Below are 26,056 nucleotides of genomic sequence, written 5' to 3'. Positions count from 1 at the left end.
TTTCCTGTTGACCCATGGGGTACTTAGAAGTTTTTAAAAAGTATTACTTTCAAACAAATTGGGTTTGCTAGTTATGTTTTCATTACTAATTTCTAAATAGATTGCATCATAGTCAAAGACAGTGGTCTTGGGGTGCCTGGTTGGCTTAGCTGGGTAAGCATCAGCCTCTTGATTTAGGCTCAGGTCATGATCTCAGGGTCATAAGATAAAGCCCAGTGGGAATCAGGCTCTACACTCAGCTAGGAGTCTGCTTGCCCCTCTCCAGCCACTCCTCCCCCCAATTCTTGTATGCTCTCCTATATATGCGCATGCATATACTCTCTCTCAAATAATAAAACAATAAAATCTTTATTTTTTAAAAGATTTTATTTATTTATTCATGAGAGTCAGAGAGAGAGGCAGAGACATAGGCAGAGGAAGGAGCAGGCTCCATGCAGGGAGCCCAATGTGAGACTTGATCCCAGGACCCCGGGATCATGACCTGAGCCAAAGGCAGATGGTCAACCACTGAGCTACCCAGGCATCCCTCAAAAAAATCTTTTTGAAAGTCTTAAAAAAAAAAAGAGACAGTGGTCTGAAGGTCCCAATCCTTTGATGCTGGTGGAGGTTAGCTTTTCACCTAGCGCTTCTGCATTGGTCAATGCACAGGATGCAGTGTGTGAGTTTAGATACAAGGTGCAAGGAATGTCAGTTAGATCATGTATTGCTCAAAGTTTGTATATATTTCAGGTTTCTTCTTGGCTGCACTTTACAACATTTATTAAGAGAGTCGTTTTAAAATTTCCTGTTATGAGTGTGGATTTTTTGATTTCTCCTTATAATGCTGACAACTTGTGCTTAATATACTTTTCAGATTATATTATTAGGGGCATACAGGGCTAGAATGTTTATATCTTCCCAGTAAACTGAAGACTTTATCCTTATAAGGTGCCTCTTTTTAACTATTGTAAACATTGATTTTTGTCTGATGTTAATATCAGGACACCACCACTTGATTTGCCCAACTTTATAATTTTCCATCAGTTAGCTTTCAACCTATTTGTATTTTTACATTGTTGATCACTTTGTGTCTTATAAATGGCTGATTTCTTTTTAAAAAAATCCCATCTGACAATTGAAGTCTTTTGACTTCTAATGTTTAATCCATTTATATCTATTCTGATGACTAACACATTTGGATTTATTGCTACTCTTGTACTTTCTCTGTGACCCATTTTCTAAACCTTCTTTTTCTCGCCCCACCATCTTGTCCTTTTAAGTACAAAATTAAGGTGTTTTTTTTTTCCTTTTTCAATTTCTTTCCTCCCCTTACTAGTTCGTAAGGTCCATACACTTTCTGTCCTTTTAATGGTTACCAAGGCTGTTTGTACATATAGACTAATTCTATAGGCTAAAGTCAAAAGTTAACCAATACCTTTTTTTCTCACAACAAGGACTGCAGGGGTTTGGCTCCTATCACTCCCTGTCCCTTGTTATCTGCTACTGTGACCCTGGATTTGGATTCTGGCTTGCTTGCCACTACCCACCACACACACACACACATGCATGCACACACACACACACACACACACAGAGAATGTCTTTTGTCCCATGGTATCCTCAGTATGTGGCACACAGCAGATGACCAGTAACCCTGCAGGGAACAGACAAATGGAGCTTCCAGCAGCAATGGAGCTGGCTTCTCATGATGATTTTGGTTTGAGCATTTGGTGGAACAAATATGCCTGATTGCTTTAGAGCTCCAAGTATCCTGATGTGGTGTCTGATACCCTAGGGAGTACCTGGTCTCTGTCCACCACTCATAATCTGGGTCCTCTCCATTTTTCAAATCATGTAACTCCTCTGTTCCCAATCCTCCAGTCACTTCCCATCCCACTCATCCTGAACCTATCTCCTCCTCCTCTCCTTTCTCACACCCACTTCCAGTCACATCTTGCTCTTCTAGAATATTCCAGGCATGACTCCACCTTAAGATGTTTTGCTTGTTGTTCCATCTGAAGACCTTCCCTAACCTCCTACTATGAACTAGTATTGCTGGTCCATACTCCCTCCTTACCCCAGTCTTGATATGTTCAACCTCCTGCTCATCTTTATTTCTCTCCATGGCATTTAGCACCACCTAGACACTCTTTCCTTTCTTCCTTTCTTCTATCTATCTATCTATCTATCTATCTATCTATCTATCTACCATTTCCCACTAGAGTGAAATCTCTGTGACAAAAGGGACTTCATTTATATTTTCAGGGTTATATTTTTACAACCCTGGACACATACTAAAATGACCAATAAATAATATATTGAATAAAAAATGTTTGCAGAACTCCTTCAGAAACTATCCATTCAGGTCTCAAGCTTCTTGGACTCCTTTGTGACTTTTTTTTCTCTCCTTCAAAATGATAGAATCAGAATTCTCTCACTTGAAGAGATGGTAGAGGTCTTCACATTTAGAGTGCAGATACCTGGGGGTTCAGACAGGTTGAACTGTTGGGCTCAGATCATAAACTTTGAGCTGGCTTATAACTGAAAGTCTAAAATGCTTCTCCCCCCCCCTTTTTCCTTTCTTCTTCTTCTGTTTTAATCTCCAGAAGGCCCTGAAACTTCTAAACTGCAAACCTAAGCAACATAGGGATTGAAATCCAAATCAGACTCTAGTGAGTCAAACATTTTTTTGTAATTCTTCCTCATCTGTGGCCTGTGCTTTGACTTGTCACCCCTGCTCCCTCACCTTTCCACCCTGGTCCACTGGCATGGTTGTCAGGGCATCAGCATGGACAGGACCCTTGTTGGACATGGGGACCTGCTTTTGTGGGGTCTCTCTCTCCCTTTCCTGAAAAGAGAATTACAAGAGTACTGTTGCTTCTTTTCTCTGAATTCAGAATATGTTAGTGGGTTTAAAAGGCATGGGAATGTGGAAGACTTAGGGAAAGTAGTCATCACCACAGAGGTGATCCTGGTGACCAGCTGGTGACCTATACAGACCTTCCTTGTATAAGTGAGAAGGGAGAGACCAGAAGAGAGGCAAGAAAATGATTTGCTCAAATTTACAAAGTTCCCAACTGAACTCAACTTCTATTCTCCAGCCTGCCCCCACTCAATAAATAGAGCATTGTCCAACCATTTGCTTCAACCACAACCCATGCATTATTCTGGAGCCTCTGTTTCCATCACCCCACATCTTCGGTCCACCAGTGAATCCTCTTGGCTATCCTTTCCAAATATAGTCTGAGTATGCATCCCCATGCCCTCCACACTGCTCCCACTGCAGGCCAAGGCACCCCCTCCCCTTTCTAGAGTGCTACAGGGTCTTCCTTACAGGGACTTCCTCACTGGGTTCCTTGCTCCCACTTCTGCCCCCTACCCCACCCAACCGAAGTCTTTCCCACAAGACCCAGTCATCTCTTTGACATACAAATCAAATTATGTTTCCCTGTTCCAACCCTTTAGTAGCTTCTGATCCCTCTTGGAAAAAAAAAAATCGAAACTCCCATTGCAGCCCACACAGCCCACATGATCTGCCTCCTGCCCTTCTCTCTGCCCTTGCTTGCCACCTCTCACCTTCACTCCATTTGGGCCACAGGATGCTACCTTCCTTGCCTTGTTTCAAACACAAGCTTGTTCCTGCCCCAGGCCTTTGCACCTGGTTGCCCCTCTGTTCAGAAATCCCTTGGTCCACATGCTGACATTGCCAGCTCTTCCCTGACCAGTCTAACAGGTAGCACCCCTTTGCTCTGTGCCCTCACCCTGCTTGACTCTCCCCATAGTGGGTTGCCTGTTCCTGATTAGAATGTAAGCTTCTCATGGACAGAGTTGTCTTGTTCACTGCTGTATCTCTTGCACCTGGAACTGTGCCTGGTACATAGCTTGTGAATATTTGTTATATAAATGGCTAGATGAAGGGATGAATGAATGATTTTGCTGCACCATTTGCTTCACTTCATGGCAGGGCCTGGACCTGAACCCAGGCCTTCTGATGCTCGGGCCACGTTCTTCTCCCTACGAAGTCACATTCTGGAAGGTTAAGGAATCACATCCTTGGCTTTAGAGAAAGAAAAGTTGCCTTTGAGTTCTGGATGCCTTTCTTCTGGGAAGGGCCTGGACCTCACAGTATAGAGCACAGTGTGATGCAGAGTGCAAGGCATGCTCATGCTGCAGGGAAGCCAGCTCCCGGTGTCTGCCTCCCTGGCTGCTCCCAAGGGGAACACTGATGCATATGTCCAGCGTTTGCTGGACATAGCCAGCTCAGCCAGGTTCCAGCACAGGCATTTTGTGGACTGTGTGAGCAACACACACACACACACACACACACACACACACACACATGCGTGTGCTCTTTGCATTTAAACAAAACACATCAGAAAGGGGTTCAAGCCTTCACCCTCCCTTCCTGCCAAGCATGGGGACAGACAGTAATGCTCTTGGCAGAAAGTCTCCGTCCCATTCTCTTCTAGTCCAGACCACTCATTTCCTTTCATTCAACCAGCATTATATTTTGGCCGTGTGACTTTGTTTTGTGAACTTTCATCATCTGTTCTCAGGCTCTGTAACCTATGAATCTTCTGGCAAGACCTAACCTTTGAAGGCCAAATACAAAAGACCCAGTGAGCAGTGCCCCCCTAAGAATGGCCTTGTAAATGAACAAAACCCGTTCACAGCGCAGGCCAGAACTCGCGAATATCATGTAGAATGTCACCTCCCTCTTCAGGGCACAGAGGGTTAGTAGGTGGAGCACTCAACCCAAGCAACAGTGTAGTTTCAGACCCGAGAGAGCAGGTGAGCAAGCCACCTGCCCCGGCCTAAGAAATCCACGGTTTGGGCCATTTGGTGGCCTGGGGTCAATGAGATCTGGGTCCCGGGCTCCTGTGCCGCTGGGACCACGACAGCCCTCAGGCCCCGCGCTTTCATCTTGCCTTCCCCTCCCCTCTCCTGTTCCCATCCCAGAGGTTCTTTGCCCACAACGCAGAGCTAGGTCGAAGGGCATCAGGACAGTTCTCTGCCCGTGACTCTCTCTACCACTGGGGACTCGCGGCCTCGGTGACCCGGACACAGTCTCTAGAAGGAGTGAGGAGGCGCCATGGGAGCCGCATGGGGTCCACCCCTCACCCTGCAGAGGACGAAGTCCTGGGGCTTCCTGGGAGGCCGCGGCCCACAGGTCGCTCGGCGCCGTGTGACTAGACATCGCCAGGGGGCGCCCGCGGCTGCTCCTGCACACCCCGGGGACCCGCGGGGCCACCTGCGCGGGCCCGCAGCGCCCGCCTGCCCCTCCCACCCCCTCCACCCCCCGGGGAGCTCCGGGGGCTCACCGGGCACCTGCAGAGGCCCTCCTGACCCAGCGGGCTGACCGCGGGCTCCCGGGGGCCCCCCTTTTCTCACCGCACCCGAGGGGCCAGGCCACCCCACAGGCCGTGGCGCAGCCGCATCGCACCGGCCGCATCCGCGCACTGCCCGCAAGAGTGGGGGCTGCGGGCGGGCAAGGCAGCCGTGCCCCTCAAGTTCCTCACCCTCACAGGCCGGGAGGAGGAGGGGTAAGAGGCAGGGGGCTCCGGGCAAGGGAGGGGAAGGGCGCCAGGCGTGCTGCTGCTGTGTGCTGCCTGCCCCCACCAACCCTTTGGGAGGTAGGCATCGAACCCCGTTTTGTTGATGAGCATCTGGAGGCTCAGAGAGAAAAAGGAGTTAACCCCGCTGGGTGCGGCCAGAGCCGCGTCTTGCGCTTTTGTCCTCATGAACGTCCCCCGGTGCAGGCGACCGGAGAGTCGCAGGGAGGCAGAGCACCCCAGGCCTTCCTGCCCGGGGAGCCCTCGGGGGCCAAGGGAGGGCGGGCTGGCAAGGAACACCCACCCCTCTGCCCTTGCCGTGGCTCACTCCTCACGTGGACCTGGGTCGCCTCCCCGAGGGAAGGGGAATGGGTGGAGCACCGGGGTGGGGGAAGGAGCTGTCTTAGAATTTGCCCCAAGCTAACATTTTCCAGTTGCACCTTTGAACGCTGTAAAAGAAATCCTCAAAACTCACTTTCACAGGAGTTAATCATTCATTCTCACCCCAGGCCAGATGACCTTTGGCATGTAGTTGGGGTTTTGTTTGCTCTTCTTAAAAGCCCTAGAGTTTGCACCTGGACCAATGTCATGTAGGTGAGGGAGAAAGGAATTTGGGGTGCAGGACAAGCCTTGCTTTTCTTTCCTCCACCTCCTGGGGGTTTGGAAATTTGAGAAGTTCTGGATTCAGAACTCAGGCTGATCATCTGTGGCTGTGGCCCTCATAAGATGCGGCATGCAGGAGACCCAAGGACACAAAAGCGTACCAAAAACAAAAAAATAGAATCCAAGCCACCCCCATCACCCTGCACCTGATTCCTTTAGGACTGTGCTCTCATCTGGGTGGCAGCTAAGTTCACCAACAGAGATCATTCTCTTTATTTCATTACCATAGTAGCCTAATCAGCTTTCCACATAGAGAGAGGCAAGTTAGGAACTTTTCAATCTGAATATTCCAATCCTAAAAGTTAACTGACTTCCTCTAAGAATTAGGGAAGGCCAGTTGGCTGTGTGACCTTGGGCAAGTCACCCAACCTCTCTGGGCTTCAGAGGAGGAATGAGTTCCAAGGTCCCTTCCAAGGCCAATGCTCTGCAGCCTGTAGTCCCACAGCCCCGCTCCACTGGCTTTTTTTTTTTTTTTTTTTTTAAGATTTTATTTATTTATTTGAGAGAGACAGAGAGAGAGAGAGAGAGAGAGAGAGCAAGCATGAGCAGGATGGAGAGGCAGAGGGAGAGGGAGAAGCAGGCTCCTTGCTGAGGGGGGAACCTGATGACATGGGACTCGATCCCAGGACTCTGGGAGGATGACCTGAGCCGAAGGCAGACTCTCAATGGACTGAGCCACCCAGGTGCCCCTCCACTGGCTACTTTTCACCCGAGGTTTGTCAGGCCACACCCATCTCTCCGACATTCCAACAGCTGGCTGGAGATTCTTACCAGGTATCCCATTGGCACCCAAGTGTAAAATGCCCCAAGCAAACAACTGTCCCCTCCTCTGAGCCTAACTCCTCTTCCTGGTACCCAGGCGCCCCCTCAATATCGTCTTTGATTCCCTCTGTCCTTCAATCTCCACACTCATCGGGTTTCTGAGAGCGGAACATTCTGATTGTGAAATGCCCTCTTTCCTTAGTCCCCCAACTTCTGCCCAGTTCCGATCCTTGTCACCTCTCACTGGACTCTTGCTGCCGCCTCGAATATCCCCAACAGCCTCCCTCGTGTCACTCCCGCTCCGACCTTTACCAGGTCTGCCACGCTAATCCACAGCTCTGGCCAGCCTCTCCCCGCTACGGACCCTCGAATGGTCTCCTGTGGCCAGCCGAACAAACAGCTGCCATCCGGTCTCTGCATGAGGCCCAACCTCACTTCCCTCCCACACGGACCTTACATACCTTCCTTTTCAGCTGAACTCAGCGTCCCTGGCACTGCCCCAGCTGTTCTTGTCCCACACTCTTCACGTTCTGTCTGGAATACCCCTTACCTACTAAAATGCCTACCTCCTCATCAAGGCCTGGTGCAAATGCTAGTTTCTCCTTGAAACCTTCTAGGAGACCCTCATTAAGGATCAATTTCTCACTTATGCATTTGGTCAACAGGTATTGAGCACCAACCACGTGCCAGGTACTCTTCTAGGTACTGGGAATTCAGTGGTGAGTAGAGATGGATGTGTTCTTATTCACAGGGAGCTTGCCGTTGATGGCGACAGGATGTCTGCAAACACATGAGGATAGTATAGATTCTGATGGGTACAACAGAGGAACTCTTGGATCCCATTGGCTTTGTTACCATCTACTATGACAGCCTATCTGTGAAAGCTCCTAGAGGAAAATTCCGACTCATTTATCTTTGTAACTTCCACGATGCCTAACACCATGACTTGTGTGTGGCAGTGACCTGGTATGTGTTTGTGAGAGGAAGGGAATGAAGACCCGGATTTGGAAAACATTAAACACTCCTGGGCAGCAGTGGAACACCTACTAATGTCTTTACTTGTGAAATTCGGAATGGAAGTAAAAGGAAGTTCTCATCTCGAGTGTGTCCCTCTTGCAATGCCTAGAGATGGGGTTCAGTTTGAGAACCTTGCTCCAGATACAAGAGGCGACAGAGGACACAGAAGGGCACTGCACAGACAGACCAGGGAGTTAGTCCCTGCTCTGCCATATAATTATTGAGAGAATTGGAGCATGTTCTTTAATCTCTCCGAGCCTTAATTTCCTCATCCGTAGAATGGGAACCATAAAACCTGCCTTATGGAATTCAAAAACCAGGTGAGATACCATGTGCGAAATTGCTTCTTAAACTGAAACAAAGCACCCTGTAACCATAAAATGGACTTGGGATTACCCCCAGGTCCTTTTCCTGGCTTTGTTTGGGGAACCCTAAGACAGGCTATCTGCTCCCCAAAGAAGAAAGCTGCTGGACAGAGGGATATTTTAAAATATTATTTAAAAATCTACCATTCTGGATCTTTAAGGACGAAAACCAGGGTAACCTTAGGCTGCCTGAAAAGCAACTGAGTCTTTCTTACTCTTCCTTAAATATGTTCTCCTGGGATTGCCCCTCTTCCAACCAATAAGGTTTGTTGCGGCAAGCACAGGAGACACACAATTGCCTTCCCTAAGAACCATGCACTGATGCCTCATGCTCCCAGACAAAATAAAATGAAGTCATTTCTTGCCCTTTGCCATGATTTGCTAGTGCCAGCACGTGACATGTGGCTTGCCTACAGTCTCTATTCACCAAACATAGATTGCAAAGGCCCTGCAGACTTCTCCCTTGGCCCACTGCTCCTTTCCAGCATAGACTCAGACTTGGTTTTACATCTTCTGTGCCTTCCAAATTTCACTCATCCCTGCAGCCCCCATGCCAGACTTACTCCAGTGGGGTTGGAATGGTAGGGAATGACTCAGCCTCAGGATGCTGTAGCCAGAATCAAGCTTTTGAGGCAGAAAAGCACTCCAAAAAGATGTAAATTCAGCCGCGTAAGGTCTGCACTGATGACCACTGGGAGATAAACTTTCCCCTTACTCGTCCAGATTTTCCTGGTAGGTTCCAGAGTTTTGGCAAAAGTTCCTGCAGCATCTTGAACTGTTCCTCCATTTAAAAATTAAGCCCCGGGATCCCTGGGTGGCGCAGCGGTTTGGCGCCTGCCTTTGGCCCAGGGCGCGATCCTGGAGACCCAGGATCGAATCCCACGTGGGGCTCCCGGTGCATGGAGCCTGCTTCTCCCTCTGCCTGTGTCTCTGCCTCTCTCTCTCTCTGTCTCTCATGAATGAATAAATAAAATCTTTAAAAAAAATAAAAATAAAAATAAAAATAAAAATAAAAATAAAAATTAAGCCCCTTGGGGGACGCCTGGGTGGCTCAGCGGTTGAGCACCTGCCTTTGGCCCAGGGCCTGATCCTGGAGACCCGGGATCGAATCCCACGTCGGGCTCCCTGCATGTGTCTCTGCCTCTCTCTCTGTGTGTGTCTCTCATGAATAAATAAAATCTTTAAAAATAAATAAATAAAAATTAAGCCCCCTAAAAAGGGCTCTCGACCATCAAGATCTACTCTGATGAACAGGGGATATAAGCAATTATGTGGAGACACACACACTCCTTCAGACACTTGGTAAATATTAACTGAATTGAAAGGAGGGGAGAGATAGACAAGTAGATAACAACCTGTCATTTGCGCATTTCTCATGAGTGTGTTCCTGGCACAGCTCTAGCTCTTCTTGACCACTCCAATGGGTTAGGGCCCCAGGGGGCATCTCCCCCAGTTCCTGCTCTTTCCTCCTCTCTTAACACATATGTGCTTCTTGGGGTTGAACGGGGATGGGGAGTAGAGGGGTATCTCAGATATCTGTCTTACACTTGGAGGAAATTGGAGAAAATGGAATGGAACATTCTAGCAGTCTTCATTCTTGCTCCTCCACTGCACCTGCTCTTGGCAGAATGCCTTGCCCTTTGGGGATTACAGAAGAAAAGATAATCACAAAAGGAAAAAGAAACCATCTGGAGAGCCAGAGGAGAGCTCCCTGGAACCCTGCTGACACGGATTTTCCACCTGTGGCTTGGCTTGCTCCTTAGTATGTGTGAAGACATTCTCCCCTCTGAGGCTCAGTTTCCCCATCTGTCCGATGACACCAATAATGCACATCTCATGTGATTGTTTGTGAGAACTTTGCGTGAAAAGTATCTGAAAGCACTTTGGCCAAGGTATACTACAAATGCTAGTGACCATCACCAGAGAGCTAACACACACGCAAAACATACCCATTTTTAAGCTTTATTTTAAAAATTGACATACAGTAAAATTGCCTGGTGTGTGTGTGCCTGTGTGTGTACAGTTCTGTACATTGTAACACATGTACAGATTTGTGTAGCCATCACTGCAGTGAGAATATGGAAGAGCATCATTGCCTCATCCATTCATTGAAGGACATTTAGTCATGAAGTATTACTGTTTTCATATATTGCTGGATTCAATTTACTAATATTTTGTTGAGGATTTTTGTATCTATGTTCATGAGGGGTATGGATCTGACATTTTCTGTTGTCACTGTGTGGTTTTGGTCTTAGGATAATGATGGCTGCTAAAGCAAGCTGGGGAGTGCTCCTCCTTATTTGTTCTTACTTCTTGAAATGTTTGTGAGCATTCACTAGTGCGACCATGTGGGCCTGAAGATTTATCTTTTAAAAGGTTTTTTAGCTATGAATTCAATGTCTTTAATCATTATAAGACTATTCAGATAACCTTTGGCATCATGACTGAATTGGTAATTGGTAGTTCCTGAGAAATTAGTCCATTTCATCTATGTTGTCAGATTTGTGTGTGTAGACTTGTTCACAGTAATTCTCTTAACACCTCATTAATGTCTACGGCACCTGTGGTGATGGCTCTCATTCCTAATATCAGTGATTTACGGTTTTTCTCCTCTTTTTATTAGATGTTTATCAATTTTGTTGCTCTTTTCAAAGAACCATCTTTTGGTTTCATTGATTTTCTCTATTGTTCTGTTTATCAGTTCATTGATATCTTGTACTTTTCCCTTGTTTTTTTTTTTTTCAGTTTGGTTTTCTTTTTCTTTTTTTTTCTTTTTTTTTTTTGGCTTGCTTTGTCTTGATTTTGCTTTTCTTGTTCAAGTTTCTTAAGGCATAAGTTTAGACAAATAATCTGACACCTTTCTTTTCTAATATAAGTGTTAACGTTTTCTTCTAAGCCCTGCTTTAGGTACATCCCATAAATTTTGATATTTTATGCCTTTATTTTCATTGAGTTGAAAATATTTTCTAATTTTCCTTGAGACTTTCTGACTAATGGATTATTTTTATTTTATTTATTTATTTTTAATGGATTATTTTTAAATGTTTTGTTTAGTCTCCAAGTGTTTAGATATTTCCCCACATATGCTTTTATAACCATTAGACCTGGGGAAGCTGCAGAAATCTAAAGAAGCCATTGTTTTAGAAAAATGAAATAATTTATTGAGCACCTCATGTGTGCAAAGCACTAGGCTGGGTGTTGTCTGGAGTATACGATGAGATTTCGATCCAGCCTCCTTCAAAGAACTGATTGTTCAGGAGAAAAGCCAAGACATTCTTGCAAAACAAATGAGATGCATGGTGGTCAGTGATAAAGCTTCTACATGGTGCAGAGAAGGGCTGCCATAGGGGTCAGTCTCTTCCGGCCTAGGTGATCAAGGTCAAGGGTGTCAACTGGGCTTTGAGAATAGGTAGGATTTCCATAGTGAAGATCTTAGGGTAGCACCATGTTGGTAAGAGGGAATGTTCCCTGGCTGTGGCAGTAGATTTTCCCACAATACCCCACTGAGCCTGCTACGACTTGGTGCACTGGGCCTGCTTATTTCACATATGTTTGGGGAGTGAACTAATCTGACTGGACTGAACTCTTCCAGAAATTGAGAGAAATTTCTCCTACAGCCTGTAGAGAAACAAGTAGTGTTTTCTGGGCCAACAAGAGGGAAGACGGGGTGACAAAAATAAAGCTAACATCAAAAGAGTATTTTGCTTCCTTCATATCCTGCCACCTCACAGATGTGGCCTGTCCTGCTGCTGTGTCCAGAATCAGCTCTGGAATTTGGGCCTCTTAGACCTATGGAGGCCAGGGGAATGTTAGAGTTATTGAAGCCAAAGGAGAGTGGAATGGCAGGTGGTAGGAAAGAAATATTTGCCCCTGTCCTGAGGGTTTGGGCTCACTGTGTCAAGGAACAGAGGGGGACGTGTGAGGTAAAAACAGCTCCCATCCTCTTGAGCCACAGGACAGCTCAACCACAGAGAAAGAATTCCAGGGGATCCATAACCATGTCGTCTTCATTCTTCCTTCTTTCTCATTTTTCTTCACAACCTGATTTCCAGGGTCTGCTTTCAGCACACAAGAAAACAGACAAAAAGCAATGCTTCTTGAGATTTTGGAATTTGCATTTTTCCTGTCAATTTACTTTGCACTTGCATATTTTGGTTTTTACTGAAGACTGATTGTGCATATGTTGGTGATTTAACAAGAAGGAAATATGTTTTAAGTCTCCTAGCAAAGATGAAAATAACTAGATTTAATTTTATAGACAAACATTTTTTAAGAAAATGGTTGATTTCTCATTGAATTTTGGGGAGCAAGTTACACAAACTCTCTGGGGGGGCCACAATATGGGGAAGATAAGACAGCAGTTTTAGCACCTAGCACAGCTGGGCAGATGTAGACACCGCGGTATGGAGATGGACTGCATGAAGAAAAGAAAGACATTACAAAATCTCACTGCAGAATTTCCAAACGCTGCTATGAAATTGGAACTAATTTTGGTACCTTTCCAGTTGGCCCCAAAATGAAACGATGAAACGTCTATATGACCTCTTTTCTCATTCAAATAACTAGTTTGTTCTAAAGAGGAATAATTTTAAGACAGAAGAATAATCTTTAGGAAGAACCAGATTCTGATTTATGCAAAAACAAAGCATCCTAAGGGATTTTATATTTTTCATGGCTCTTTGCAGCTCATAAAAGACTTTAACATGCCACATCTCTTTCAGATTACCAGAATCACCCCCAGAAAAAAGGCTGGGCAGGGATCAATCACTCTGGCCTTATAACTGGGGCAGTAAAGATTCCAAGAGAGTGAAGAAATTCATGGCTTATAGGGACTACAAGCAGTTTCAACCTTCTGTGTCCATTTCTAAATAAGGTCTCTTTGGCCTAGGATACTATGGTCAAAGCAATTCAAAAGGAAGTTTGAACCCTTTTGTACTAATCGGTGCATTTTCTTAAAGTACCTACAGGTATTTGAGTAATGGTTTTAAACTGCTATTTGATTCATTTTCATGATGAGAGAGTGTGAGGTTTTACCTAAGTTATTTCAATAGCAACGTATGCATAAACTCCAGATGTATAATGGGGATGAAGTGAGGGAGAAAAGGGGGGAGTCAAGTGGGCAGCTCTACAGGCTGCTCTGGGCTTAACTGGCTTTGGCCACTAACCAAGCCTCCCCCTGCATGGTGACTGTGGCTTGGTGATACCTTTTCAATGAGGCCTGCCAGCACACGGCTTCATGCCCCCATGCAAACAGAGCCGGGGACAGGCTTGCAGATGGATGTGGCCTGCTCAGGACAGATTCTGAATCATTTTAAGGGATCCCTGCCTCCATTCAGGCTCCTCGAGTGAGCTTCCAGCTCTTCATGGCTAGCCCTGCTCTGGGGTGGAGACTGCAGAAGATCTTTTCTGCTGTAGCAGATCTTGAAGCACCACAGCCCTCCATCAAGCCTCAGCAGCAGGGATGGGCAAGGTTAACAGACACAGAGGCCTGGGTGTGTTGTGCATGAAGACTCCCAATGCCAGGAGTCCCATGAAGAATCAGAGAGAGTCCTTGCCTCAAGGCTTATATTCTCACTTTTCCTGTCCTTACTACCATAAATAATTAGCTCTGAGAAGGATTTGGTTCTCTACCGGCCTTTTTTTTTTTCTTAAGATTTTTTATTTATTCATAAGAAACAGAGAGAGAGGCAGAGACACACAGGCAGAGGGAGAAGTAGGCTCCATGCAGGGAGCCTGATGTGGGACTCGATTCCAGGACTCCAGGATCATGCTCTGAGCGGAAGGCAGACTCTCAACCATTGAGCCACCCAGGGATCCCTCTACTGTCTTTTCTTTCGGTGGATTCTTGGGGCAGTTTCATTTGCTACCGGAAAGCAGTGAGAGAGGGAAGCATCAAATGGCCAGCCTGTGCTCCTCAGGGAGTAGCTCTGTGGGACTGCCCTGAGCATTGCCAGATGCTTACCATCCCCACCTTCTGGGCACTGAGTATTGCTAACGTGCTATTTTGAAATGTCAGTATGGCTCTCACATGAAAATCACTGAATTAGTTTAACTAGTAATATTTTTGTTTAGAAATATCTTTCCTAGGGACAGTGGGGCTGGCAGACTGCAAGCCCCAGGTACAGTTTGGCGCACACCCTGGTTTTGTATGATTCTCAAGCTAAGAATTTTTAAAATATATTCTATTTTTAGAATATTTATATTCTAAATATAATATTTATATATAGATTTTAGAATATCTATAAATATGATATTTAAAAAAATATCATATTTTTAAAAAAGGGTTGGGAGGAAGAGGAGGAGAGGAAGCTTGTATCTCTTCTCTGGACCTTTATGGGTAAAGGTCACAATTTCACAAGCAGTGACCAAGTACTGCCAGGTGCTGGTGGTACGATGCTGGAGAAGACCTCACTGTTGCCCCGAGGGGCAAGAGTCATGTGTGGGAGAAAATAAATGCACCACACGGCAAGTGCAGTGTGCAAAGAGATGGGGCCCCATACATGCTGCTGTGGAAGCACCAAAGAGGGGCCCTTAGCTCAGCCTTGGGGGCTTAGGGAGTGTACATAAGGGGAGGTTTCCAAGAACAGGTGACAGGTAAAATTAACCTAGAAAGAGAAGTGGGTATTAGCCAGGAGAAGGATGTGGAGAAGTGGGGAGGGGAAGGTAGAAAATACAGCCCAGGCAGGGAGACAGAGGCAGAGAGAGGGAGATGTGGGCACAGATGTTAGCAGGGCACAGGGTAGAGAGTGCTAGGAGCCGACCCTGGAGAGGATCCCAGGGCCACTCAAAGGCCCTTGTGTCTCACAGCTAGATAGATGCTTGCACTTTACCCAGCTTCAAATGCTGGCCCCATCACTTAGTCGTTGGGTGGCCCTAGGCAAACCTTCCTGGGTCTCAGCTTCCCTACCTGTAACCTGTGGCAGAGGGGAAGACCTGTCTCAGCCGAGAACGCCGAATGGCACAGTACCTACAAAGCACGCAGAACCCTGGCGGCTGGGAATTCACACTCCGCAAACGCGGGTAATTGTAGCTGCGGGGGGCCGGGGCGAGAGAAGCTGTGAGCACCTGCCGTGGCCCGTCTACCTTAAGCGCCAGAGTACAAGCGGTCTGACTTGTCCCGTGGCTACGGTCCGACACCGTGGACCTTGCAGAAATCCAGGCAAGAGGTGCTCGGACTATGGGGTTCCCCGGTGCCAGTTGCTGGCGCTCAGGAAAAGGTCGTGGGCCATCCCCTCTGTGCTGACCGCACCCAGGCGTCCACTCTGAGCATGGCTGTTTGCATGGGAGCGCCAAGGAACAGGGGCATGAAGAACTCAGTTCGGGAGCCATTGTTCAGAGCTTCCCTCTTCCTCCTAAAAGGAAAATATCAAATCATGCTTAAGAGCTGGAGAAAGGTAGTGAGCCTTCCCCGGACTCAACTCACACTTGATCCCCGACGACTTCTCTTTGCTTCAGCGAACCTCTCAAGTCATCGGGTGTCTGCAATTTCTTTGGGCTCATGCAATCCTTCAGTGGGTCTCTGTCTCCTCCGACGAAGAACACCTCTCCCTGCAGTCTGGAGCTGAACACCTAGAGGCGGGAAGGCTGTCACTCATGAGCTGTGCCCATGTGGGGTTCCTGGCCTCTGAACACCACAGGGAGGTCTTGCACTGGACAGAAGAGCAGTCACTTCCTGCCCTTCCTTGTGTCCCCCTCTGAGGCTTCTGTGCTTCCAAGCTGGTGGTGGCCTTCTCTCTCTAAGGGTCGCCATGTGGCAGTGAGCCTGCTGGGGGGGGGGGGGGGGGGGAGCAATGAGGACACAGTCCTGCCGCTGAGTGGGGCGGGGACTGCCCTAGATGCCCGTGGCCCAGGTTCTGGGATCCCCACTGCAGGAGCAGGCTGGTGTTGGCAGCGGGCCGCCTCGGCCACCCTAGCCCAGGGCCCATGCAAGCTGGACCCTGACTATGCAACCTCTAAGTGCTCTCGGCTCCTTTGAAAAGGAGAACATCATCTTCGATATTATTATACAGTAATGAGAAAATGTTCCTGTGTTCTGCGGCTTTCTGGCTGAGCACACCGTGCCCCATGAGGAAATATGCTCTTATGCATTTTCCCTCCGTAATATTAAAGTGGACAGCACAGAGGCTCGGGCCTGTGGTCATTTCCAGACTATTCGCCTCTCCCTGCCCACCCCCTCTGCTCCTCAGCCACCCTGGTGCCGGCCCCTGGGGCCTCAGGCCCTCTCACCTGACTACCCAGGTTCTGGGGAGCTATGTGCTGTTTAAGAGCTTCACTGAAATGTGTCCGTTTGATTCTTACAACAGCCCTAGGAGGCAGGGATTACCACTGCTGTCATGTCACAGTTGAGGAAACCTAGCCTAGAGAGGTTCAGTCACTTGCCCAGGGTCACACAGTAACTGGCAGAGCCCAGATTCAAACCCGGCCATCTGGCTCCATAATTTGAGCTAATAACCCGCACTATTCAGCCTCCAGCTCTGATGCTATTTCCGTGTGGATCTACGTACGGAACAAAATGGGGGAGGCATGAAGCTTGGCATCCGAGCCCCTGGAGGCGGTGAATCTGAGGTGCGCTGTTGACCAGCACTGACTTCATGGAAGCTTTAGGCCAAAGTAGACAAAACTTCCCTTTCTCTCTAAGGATGTTCCTGGCGCTTCTCAGGTAACCCCAGAGTCTGAGTGTCTCAAATCCCTCTGGGAAGCCTAGCACCTGCCGAGCAGTTCTTCCCAGAGCAGCCTTGGGCTGAGCAGCTGGCTGTGGGGACCTGGGCCAGCTGTGTGGATGCGGGCAGCAGCGGGCCATGGCGATACATCTTGGGGTCTGCTAGGCCTGTATCTGTTGGGTCTGGGCTGGTCTCAGTGTCAGCAGACAAATGTCTATCTCACGAGGAGGGGGGTGCTTCAGTGGTTGCTACGTTTGTGTCTTTATTTTGCCCTAGTACATGCCTGTGTCAGGGCTTATGTCTAAATCTGGGTATGTACTGATATGAGCATAAAGTGTGTTAAAGTTCGTGCGTGTGAAAGGGAGGCTGGAAGTATACAGCTGTATATCCCTGTGTGTGTGTGTGGCGGGGGGAACACTCTCCTGGTGGCTCTCGGTGCAGTTGTGGCTATAGCCACCTTGACACACCCCCTTTGCTGCTCTAAAGCAACGTTCCAAGGTGATCCAGGCCCTGCCTTGCACAGGGAGGCAGCTTAGTTCTTTGTGGGCTTGATTTTGCTTCCCCAGGAAACAACCCCTCCTGTTTCCATGGTACTTTCCACTGACCCTGCTCTGCTCTGGCCAGGGCTCTGGACTGCCCCCCACCCCACCCCACCCCGGGCCACATCAGAGGGAGCTGGCAAACATGTGGTTCGGGGCAGCTTTTAAGCCAAAGAAAGGATTGTGCCCGAGCAGTCCTCTAAGCCATGGCAGGCCCATGTGCATGAATTTCAGCGTCTCATCCCCCATCTGTTGACCAGAGCCTCTCCTCCCACCCAGCTGGGCACAGCTCCTGGGTAAGTGCCCTGCCCTCCCCAGTCATTCTGATTGGTTCACAGTGGGGAGTGAGTGGCATCACTGAGCCACCTCCAGCTGCCCCTCTGGGTCTCCAGAGATTTCCTTCGTAGCCTCCACACACCACCCTGCAAAGCTGGGGGGGACCTGGGAACTCAGGGCCATTAAAACCTGTGACTAGAGATGGGTTCTATAGCCTGGCAGGCAGAGCAGCTCTTGGCCGGGCTCCAGGGTGTGATGCAAAGTCCATGCCTCTGCAGGGGCTCTCACAGTGCCCCATGCCTGCCTCAGCATCTGTGGCCAGCCCTGCCAGGCTGTGGCCACCTTTGGGACTGTTCCCTGGCCCATAGGGCTTAGGCGGTGGGCCTCCGAGTGAGGACTCTGCTGTGAAGAGAACAATCAGAAGGCTGTGTGACTTCACAGAAATTGCTTTGACCCCTCTTGTGACTGTTTTTTAATCTGTAAAATGGGGATAATGATAGGGTTATGGTAAGAATTAAATGAGTTACGGTATGTGAAGTGTTTAGAACGGTACTGGCATGTCAGAAGCACTTACTAATTGTTATTATGAGACCATCCCAAAGGTCAATCTGGTCTTTTTGCAAGGTCTGCTAGGGGTGGGGTGGTGCTGGGATGGGATGGGAGTAGGTAGGGAGACTTGTCTAGGCTCAGAGGAAGAAGGGAGGGGCAATGCCTTTCACCCCTGAAAGGACTCCCAGTGTCCTAGCATTACTGAATGCATCCAGGATGTTTGGTGGAGGCAGCCTGTCGAGGCAGGTGAGGGCGGCCCGCACAGCAAGACCTGTTCTCCAAGGACAGAAGCTGCCTCTCCCTGCTTGCCTCTTACCTTTGAAGTCTTTCCTTAACGGGCAGTAGGACAGAGAGACCCCTCTATAATTTGTCTCTGGTGATAAGGCCAGGGGACATAGGCTCTAAAAATAAACCTTCATAAGATTTTAGGTAAACACTTTCCACAATAATTCAGATCACGATTCTTTTTTCATTCCTAGAGCAATGTGACCTATAGTGGAGCCTATTCCCGCAGAGGAAATGTCAAAGGCTTCCAGAGTGCCAGGCTGAATTTGGATAAGGCTCCATTCTGCTCTGGGGCCCAGGCTTGCCAGAACGATCTGCAGTCTCAGTGTGAGAGGCCCCCTCCAGCCCCACCCATCACAGTACCCCACATTCCTACCCCCCCACCCCCCACCCCCGCCACTGCCCCAGCTGGGCCCAGTGAAAACCTGAGCTTTTTGGAATGTTTCTGTACCCAGAGGCAGGCAGGGATGATGTCTTAGTTACATTTCTTTTTCCCCAACATGTGGCTCTCGGAGATGGTGTCGGGGGACTGCGAGCCCGCCCAGTTTACGGAGGCGGGGCCCAGCCCAGACTGGGCGCACAGGGCAGGCCCCGGCCGCGGGGCTCAGCGGCAGAGGCGGGCTGACGGGGACCTGCCCGGGGCCTGCTGCTGCGCTGGGCTCGCAAGCTCCTTCCCAAGGCAAAGCGACAGTGGGTCGGCGGGTGCTGGGGTCGCTGTCAACGGCACCGGCCTTCCCCGGGGGGTGGAAGAGGTGGGGACAGGAGAAGGTAGCTGGCGGGGTGGAAGTGGGGGGAATTGCGCGTGGGGGGTGGGGAGAAAAAGGAGGAGGAGGAGGAGGAGCCAGGGGTGGGGCAAGGAGAGGAACGACACAGGCGCGCCCAGCTGGCGACCCCCGCGCTCCTTGGGCCCCACCACGCGGGGCCGGGGGCGCGCGCTGTGCCCGGCTCGGGCACCCGGAGAGCAGGTGCAGGGGCGGCGGCGGCAGGGGCTGGGGCAGAAGGGGAAAACCCGCGTGGCGGGAGCCGGCGCCGGGGACCCGGGGGGGGGGGGGGAGGGGCGGGGCCGGGCCCGCGCGCCCCTCCCACCTGCGCCGCCCTTCCAGCCGCCCCGGGGCCTCCCGTTTTGTGCCCGCGTTCAGTGGAGCGGGGGGATGCTGTCCCCTTTCCCTTCCTGCTGCGGGGCTGGAGGCCGAGCGTCTCCGCTAGAACCAGACGCTAGTGTTCTCTCGCCTCTGCCTCGGGTCTGGGATTTGAGGATGGAGAAGATGCATTGTCTCATAATTAATTAATGTAGGTGGCTGTCACTGTGGTCACAGCTGGCCCCCGCAGAGCAGAGCCCAGGAAATCCGGCCCGTGGGAAGGGAAATAATAACCACAACCCAGATGGGCCGCTTCCTGGGCCTGCTGCTAAGTGGTGGACTCAGGGGGGCGCTGGCCAGGTCTCTCAGGCCCCCACGGGGCACCCCCGACGGGGGAACACCAGCCACTTGCTAAACACTTGTTATGTTGCTTCACTTTATCCCCAGAGGCACCCCCAAATTAGCTAGTATTAGCTCCATTTTACAGATCGGAAAACTACAATTCAAACAAGTTAGGTACCTTGCCTCCAGTCACACTGCCAGCAGCAGGAAAAGCTCACATTTGAACCCGGATCTCTCTCTGACTTTGCCACGTTTTCCTGTGTACCAGGCGGCCCCCCTTGATCCTTTTGCGTTCCAACATCCGCAGTTTCCTCCTCACCCTCTGTCTCTATCCCATCCCCAGCTCTGCCTCACTGCCCTCTCTACCTCACTTCTGCATTATAAGGTGTTCTCTGAGAAGGATCAGAGACTAGTTCGCACCGAGGTTTCACTGACTGTAACAGCCTGGAGTGTTTTTCTTGTCCTCCCTCCCGAAGATTTGCCTTCTAAGTAGACTTCAAGCCTCAGGTTAAAGACAGATTCTTTTTTTTTTTTTTTAATTTTTTTAAATTTATTTATGATAGTCACAGAGAGAGAGAGAGAGAGAGAGAGAGAGAGAGGCAGAGACACAGGCAGAGGGAGAAGCAGGCTCCATGCACCGGGAGCCCGATGTGGGATTCGATCCCGGGTCTCCAGGATCGCGCCCTGGGCCAAAGGCAGGCGCCAAACCGCTGCGGCACCCAGGGATCCCTAAAGACAGATTCTTAAAGGAATTGATCCAAGTGACAGCCAGGAATGTGGAGCGGTATTGTGGAGGGCAGCTGGCTCTGCAGGTACCCCTGCAGGAGGTAGGCAGGACTCATTCCATCTGTGGCCCTGGCCTTAGGAGGTGGGTCTGGGAGAGGATGAGTGATGGAGCCTTAGTTGAGAACCTGCTGCAGCCTAGCACGGTCAGCCACACACTTCACAAATGTCATCCCCTTGCTTCCTCACCACCTGAGAGGTGGTTGCTGCTCTTCCCATCTCACAGAGAAGGAAACCCGGGTCTCCAAGAGTTAATACCTTGCCTAAGAAAGTGCTGCGAGTCAGCGGAGTGGGAATTCAAACCCGTTCATTCCTTAAGTGCACTTTTATTATTTTGCTGTGTGCAGGGATATGGAGAAGAGATACAATCCTTCTTCTCTCACCGCTTCTGTTCCCAAGCAAGCGAATAGATGGGAATGAATTGGTACAGTAAGGTGTTGTGTGTTAGTCTGATAGTAGCCCAATGGGACGCTGTGGGTGGGTCACAAACACTAAATAGAAGGTAGTCCTACTGACGGGGGAGGGGGGAGGGGGCATGTGGTGACAAAGTGGAAGGAGTCAGGGGAAAAAAGGAAATTGTCTTAAAACAGATCTATGGAACCAGGCCTTTTTCTTCTCTCCCCTGTGCTGCCTTTGGAAGCTCTGTGGCATTGGGGAGGGGCACACAGAGGCCTCAGATGGCACCTCTTTCAATATCCCTTGAGCACCCCCTCCCACCCAACTCCACCCCGGGCCACCTGACTTCACTGCGGCATTCTGAGGATTATTAGATCACTATGAAGGCCTTGTATTTCTGGTGGATTTGGGCAGCCTAACTGTACAGGAATCATCCTTTTATTTTTTATTTTTTTTGCTTTCCCAGTTCAACAGAGGATGATTTTAAAATATGCTCCACTTGAAGAACAAGGATTTTGAAAAAAAAAAAAAATGTGGGAGCTTGAGGTAAAAATGGAAAATAGATGAAACCCAAAGTATTTCCAAGGTGTCTTTCTCTGTGTTTCTGTTTTGCAGGTTTTAAAAGCAGAATCAAAGTGTCAAGCAGAGGGAAATTTCTCTGATGCAGCATTTACATAAGAAACACGTTCAGAAAAAGAGGCTGTGATTCTGAAGGTGTCCTTATTATACTGCACTAAAAATCTCCCTTGGGATCGGAGGAGGTTTAAATTAGTCCAGGAGAGGAGAAAATCATATCCCCCCTCCCCCCTTTTCCAATGGCAGATCTCTCCCCAAACTGAAAATTTTCCCCAAGGAAATGGTCCCACTGTGTTCAGGGAGCAGACAAAGCCCTCTTTGTGTGAGGGCTCCACCTTTCTGAGCCCTCGGGGCAATTCGCTGGCTCCTCCTATATCCATTTAACGAGTCCTGACAGTGCACTTGGTGCTACATCATGGGCCTTGAGCACAGCTCTCAAGGAGGTTCTTGTTAGGAATTGTGCATTTTGCTCTAGAAATGTATCCATGGGCCATGTAATTGACTCAAGAAATATAAGTCAGTGGGAACAGCGCAAAGTGTCATGCACTCTTACAAGCCCATGTTATGTATGTATGTATGTGTATATATTTTCTCCAAGATCTATCAAATATTTGCTTGCTAAACTACATAGAATTTCACATACAAGAGTAATGCTATGTACAAGATGTTCCGGTTACCCATTGCTACATAACACACTGCCCTAAACTTGGTGACCTAAGTAGCAACCATTTTATTTTGTATCATGATTTTGTAGATCAGGAATGAGACAGGGCTCAGCTGGGTGATTCTCTTGCTCCAGGTGGCATCAGCTGGGATCACTCAGTGGTCATCAGCTAGTGGTGAGGCTGATCTACAGGGTCCCAAACCATTTTACTCTCATCCCTAGCTCCTTGGCAGGGATGGCTGTCGGGTCATGTCTCTCTCCATGGAGGCAGAAGGCCTCTCCACATAGTAAGATGGCAGGATTTCTCATAATAGTTCAGGTGTCTGACACCAAGTGTGCATGAAGTCAAGATGGCCAGGGCCTGGTGAAGGCCTTCTTTGGGGCCTCAATGTTCTAAATTTCTTCCTCACCTTCTTTCACCTTACCTCACCCCAATCCTGCCTCTCATTTACTGTGCCCAAAATTGTCACAGTTTGATTCCTACTGCAGTGAAGGTATGATGTGGCCCAGAGACACAGGGAGAGGAAATAGATCTCATTGCTCTGTGGGAAGAAGGCCAAAGAACTTGTGTCCATCTCTGACCCAGTGTCCGATGACAACCAGTATCCACAGACTTATTTTTCCAGGAATAATAATAGACTATAAGGAACCATCAAATCCAAGAATTGGGAGGTGCCTTAAAGATAATCTAGTTCAACCTCCTGATTTTACAGATAAGCAAGGCTAGAAGATATCTAACCACCTGGCTCTCAAGCCTGATTGCAAAGGCTAGCCTCAACCACAGGTGTTCTGATCCCAGATTCCAGAAGATACTGACTGGGTGCCTACTAGTTTCACAGTGCAGCACTTAACAGTGGCAAAAGAGGTGCAAAATTGAGGGTTATGCAGTTCTGGGTGTCCAGGAGTTCACAATTCAGCAGATGGTAAGAGTCAAGAAAGGTAGAGAAAATAAGACTTGCAAATAACGTGCCATGAACATCTACCAAAGGATAAATCTCATCCAGCAAGGGGGTTTAGGAAGGGATTTCTGAAGACCTGGATTGATATGGGCCTTTAAGGGTGGATGAAACTTTTGGTGGCAGAATAGCAGCATAGCTCCAGCCAGAGCACTTCATGAGCAGAAGGAGCCAGAGTAGCCAGGGATGAGGGTGAGTCATCCCCCAGGGATGAGGGTGCATCGTCCCCCGCTCTCTCACCCAGTCAGCCTGGACAGCCCGAGTGCACACTCTTCCCATAGACATCCAGCGCTGCAACCAGGCTGTGCTGGTTCACTCAGATGCTTTACTGTCCTATTGAGCAGGATTAGCTTTCTGTTCTAAACCAAGTGTTCACAACACTGCACATTAGCATCTCCATGGATGCCTTTAGAATATCCCAATGCCTGGTCTACCCTAGAATGAAAAAGTTCAGATTCTCTGGGAGGGGACCTAGATCTTGATTTTTTTTTTAATTCCCCACATGATTTCAATGTGCTAGAGCAGTGTTCCTCAAATGCTAGTGTACATCAGAATCATATGGAGGGCTTATCAAAACACAGATTACTGGGTCCCACCCCCGGAATGTCTGGTTTAGAAACCAGAAAACCAGACATTCTGGGAATGGGGCCGAAGAATTAGCATCTCTAACGTGCCCCCATGTGATGCCCTCGTTGCTAGTCCCTGCATCACACTCTGAGACCCATTGCTCCAGACAATTGATCTAACTAGTTACACATGGAATCCGCCCCTTCAGAAATCCTGTCACTGAAAGCAGAACTCAGGTTTGCAGATTGTGTAGCCTAAAGCCCTGCTGTGCAGAGTGTGGTCCATCCCTGGGCCAGCATTGACAGCACCTGGGGGCTTGTTAGTAATGTAGACTCTCATGCCACAGCCCAGACTCCAGGAATCAAAATCTTTTAATGAGATTGTCCAGCTGATTTGAAGGTGTAGTCGTTTGAGAAGCTTTGCTCTTTAGCTAAGTGCTGAGTGCTAATTCCTCATGGATGTCTGAATCTTGATAGTGTCACAAGATGAGTAGACAGCTTTAGGCACAGTGGCTATAATGACTTACCTGAGATGGGGTGGTAACACATGGGTAGCACAGGAATCACCGAGCTTTTCAATACAGAAACAATGAATTGGAAAATAGCAGCTAGATAACAGACTTCAACAGGTATTGTGTTTATTTTTTGTTTTGTTTTGTAGACTTCCACAATTTATTTAGCATTTTTACCATCTGCATCTATTCTACATCTATTAAAAAGTGTTTAAATAGCCAACTAAGGCACAAATAAAGGGAAATGAATCACTTAATTCTCAGGAGTACTCACTACTTTAAATTTCTTTTCTTCACACCTACCAATGGGTGGCCCCAAGCCATTTGCACAGCATTTGGCCCAGTTCCAGACAGTATGAAGCTGCTGTTCTGAATTCAGGTATTGATTACCTCTTTCACACTGCTCTGGTACCCACTCAAAACTAAATGCTCCTAACTGCCTTTTTTTTTTCTTGCCTCAGGGTTTTATTGTTGGTCTCTCTCTCTCTCTCTCTCTCTCTCTCTTTTTTTTCCCTCTTCACCATGTAGAGAGTAAGGATCCATTCAGCAAAATCATTTCTCCCAGTGTGTTCGGAAGTCGCCTTACTCTAAACCAGCTATACTGATGCATTGTCATTGGCAAGATAATGAAAGTCTTCCTATCCTATTGCGGTGTTCCAGACCTCTTGCCTTATCTTTTTATCTGATTAGTTCAATTTAATCCTACTCAGTGGGTGGGTGAAGCAGGGTTCAGGCTGCCACCCTGCTTCATTTCCAGTGGGGTCCCTCTGCCTCCTTTTGCCAATCTCATGATCTGTTGGATTGTTCCAAAACCTGAAGGGTGGTCTTTCATAGGAGAGAAAATTGGGGCGCCGAGGTGGGTCAGTTGTTAAACATCTGCCTTTGGCTCAAGTCATGATCCTGGAGTCCCAGGATCGAGCCCTGCATTGGGTGCCCTGCTCAGTGGGGACTCTGCTTCTCCCTCTGACCCTTCCCATCTCATGCTCTCTCTCTCTCTCTCTCTCTCAAATAAATAAATAAAATGTATATCTTTTAAAAAAACATTTATTTATTTATTCATGAGAGAGAGAGAGGCAGAGACACAGGCAAAGAGAGAAGCAGGCTCATTGCAGGGAACCTGATGTGGAACTCGATCCCCGGACCCAGGATCACGCCCTGAGCCAAAGGCAGATGCTCAACCGCTGAGCCACCCAGGTGCCCCAATAAATAAAATCCTTAAACAAAAAAAGAAGGAGAAGAAGGAGTGAAAAATCACCTGGGAGGTCACTTTTGGTCTACATAGCAGTGCAGGCATGTATTAAATGCTACACTGGCAGGGCTCCAAGCAAGACAGTTCCTCATGGAAATTCTTGCTGTTTGCACAGGTTGCTGTATTTTTCTATTTTCTATTTATTTATTTTTAAATGTATTTTTTTTGTACTTGTATTTTTCTATTTTTAACCACTCCCCCCCCCCCCCCCCCCCACACACACACATTGGGGATGAGAAACAAGTTTAGGCTCATATGAAAGAAGAAATTCACATCAATGCCGATA

At 48.4% G+C, this 26,056-nt stretch overlaps 1 protein-coding gene across 1 annotated transcript in view; it reads left to right on the top strand.

The window, feature by feature from the left end:
• MAB21L3 (mab-21 like 3) overlaps positions 1 to 26,056 on the top strand; it is a 90,156-nt gene that overhangs the window by 26,997 nt on the left and 37,103 nt on the right. The window lies entirely within an intron of this gene.

The sequence above is a fragment of the Vulpes vulpes genome, chromosome 8 (assembly GCF_048418805.1).
Source record: "Vulpes vulpes isolate BD-2025 chromosome 8, VulVul3, whole genome shotgun sequence".
NCBI classification, from domain to species: Eukaryota; Metazoa; Chordata; class Mammalia; order Carnivora; family Canidae; genus Vulpes; species Vulpes vulpes.
Note: the sequence above shows the minus strand (reverse complement) of the source record. Positions and strands in the feature narration are given on the sequence as shown.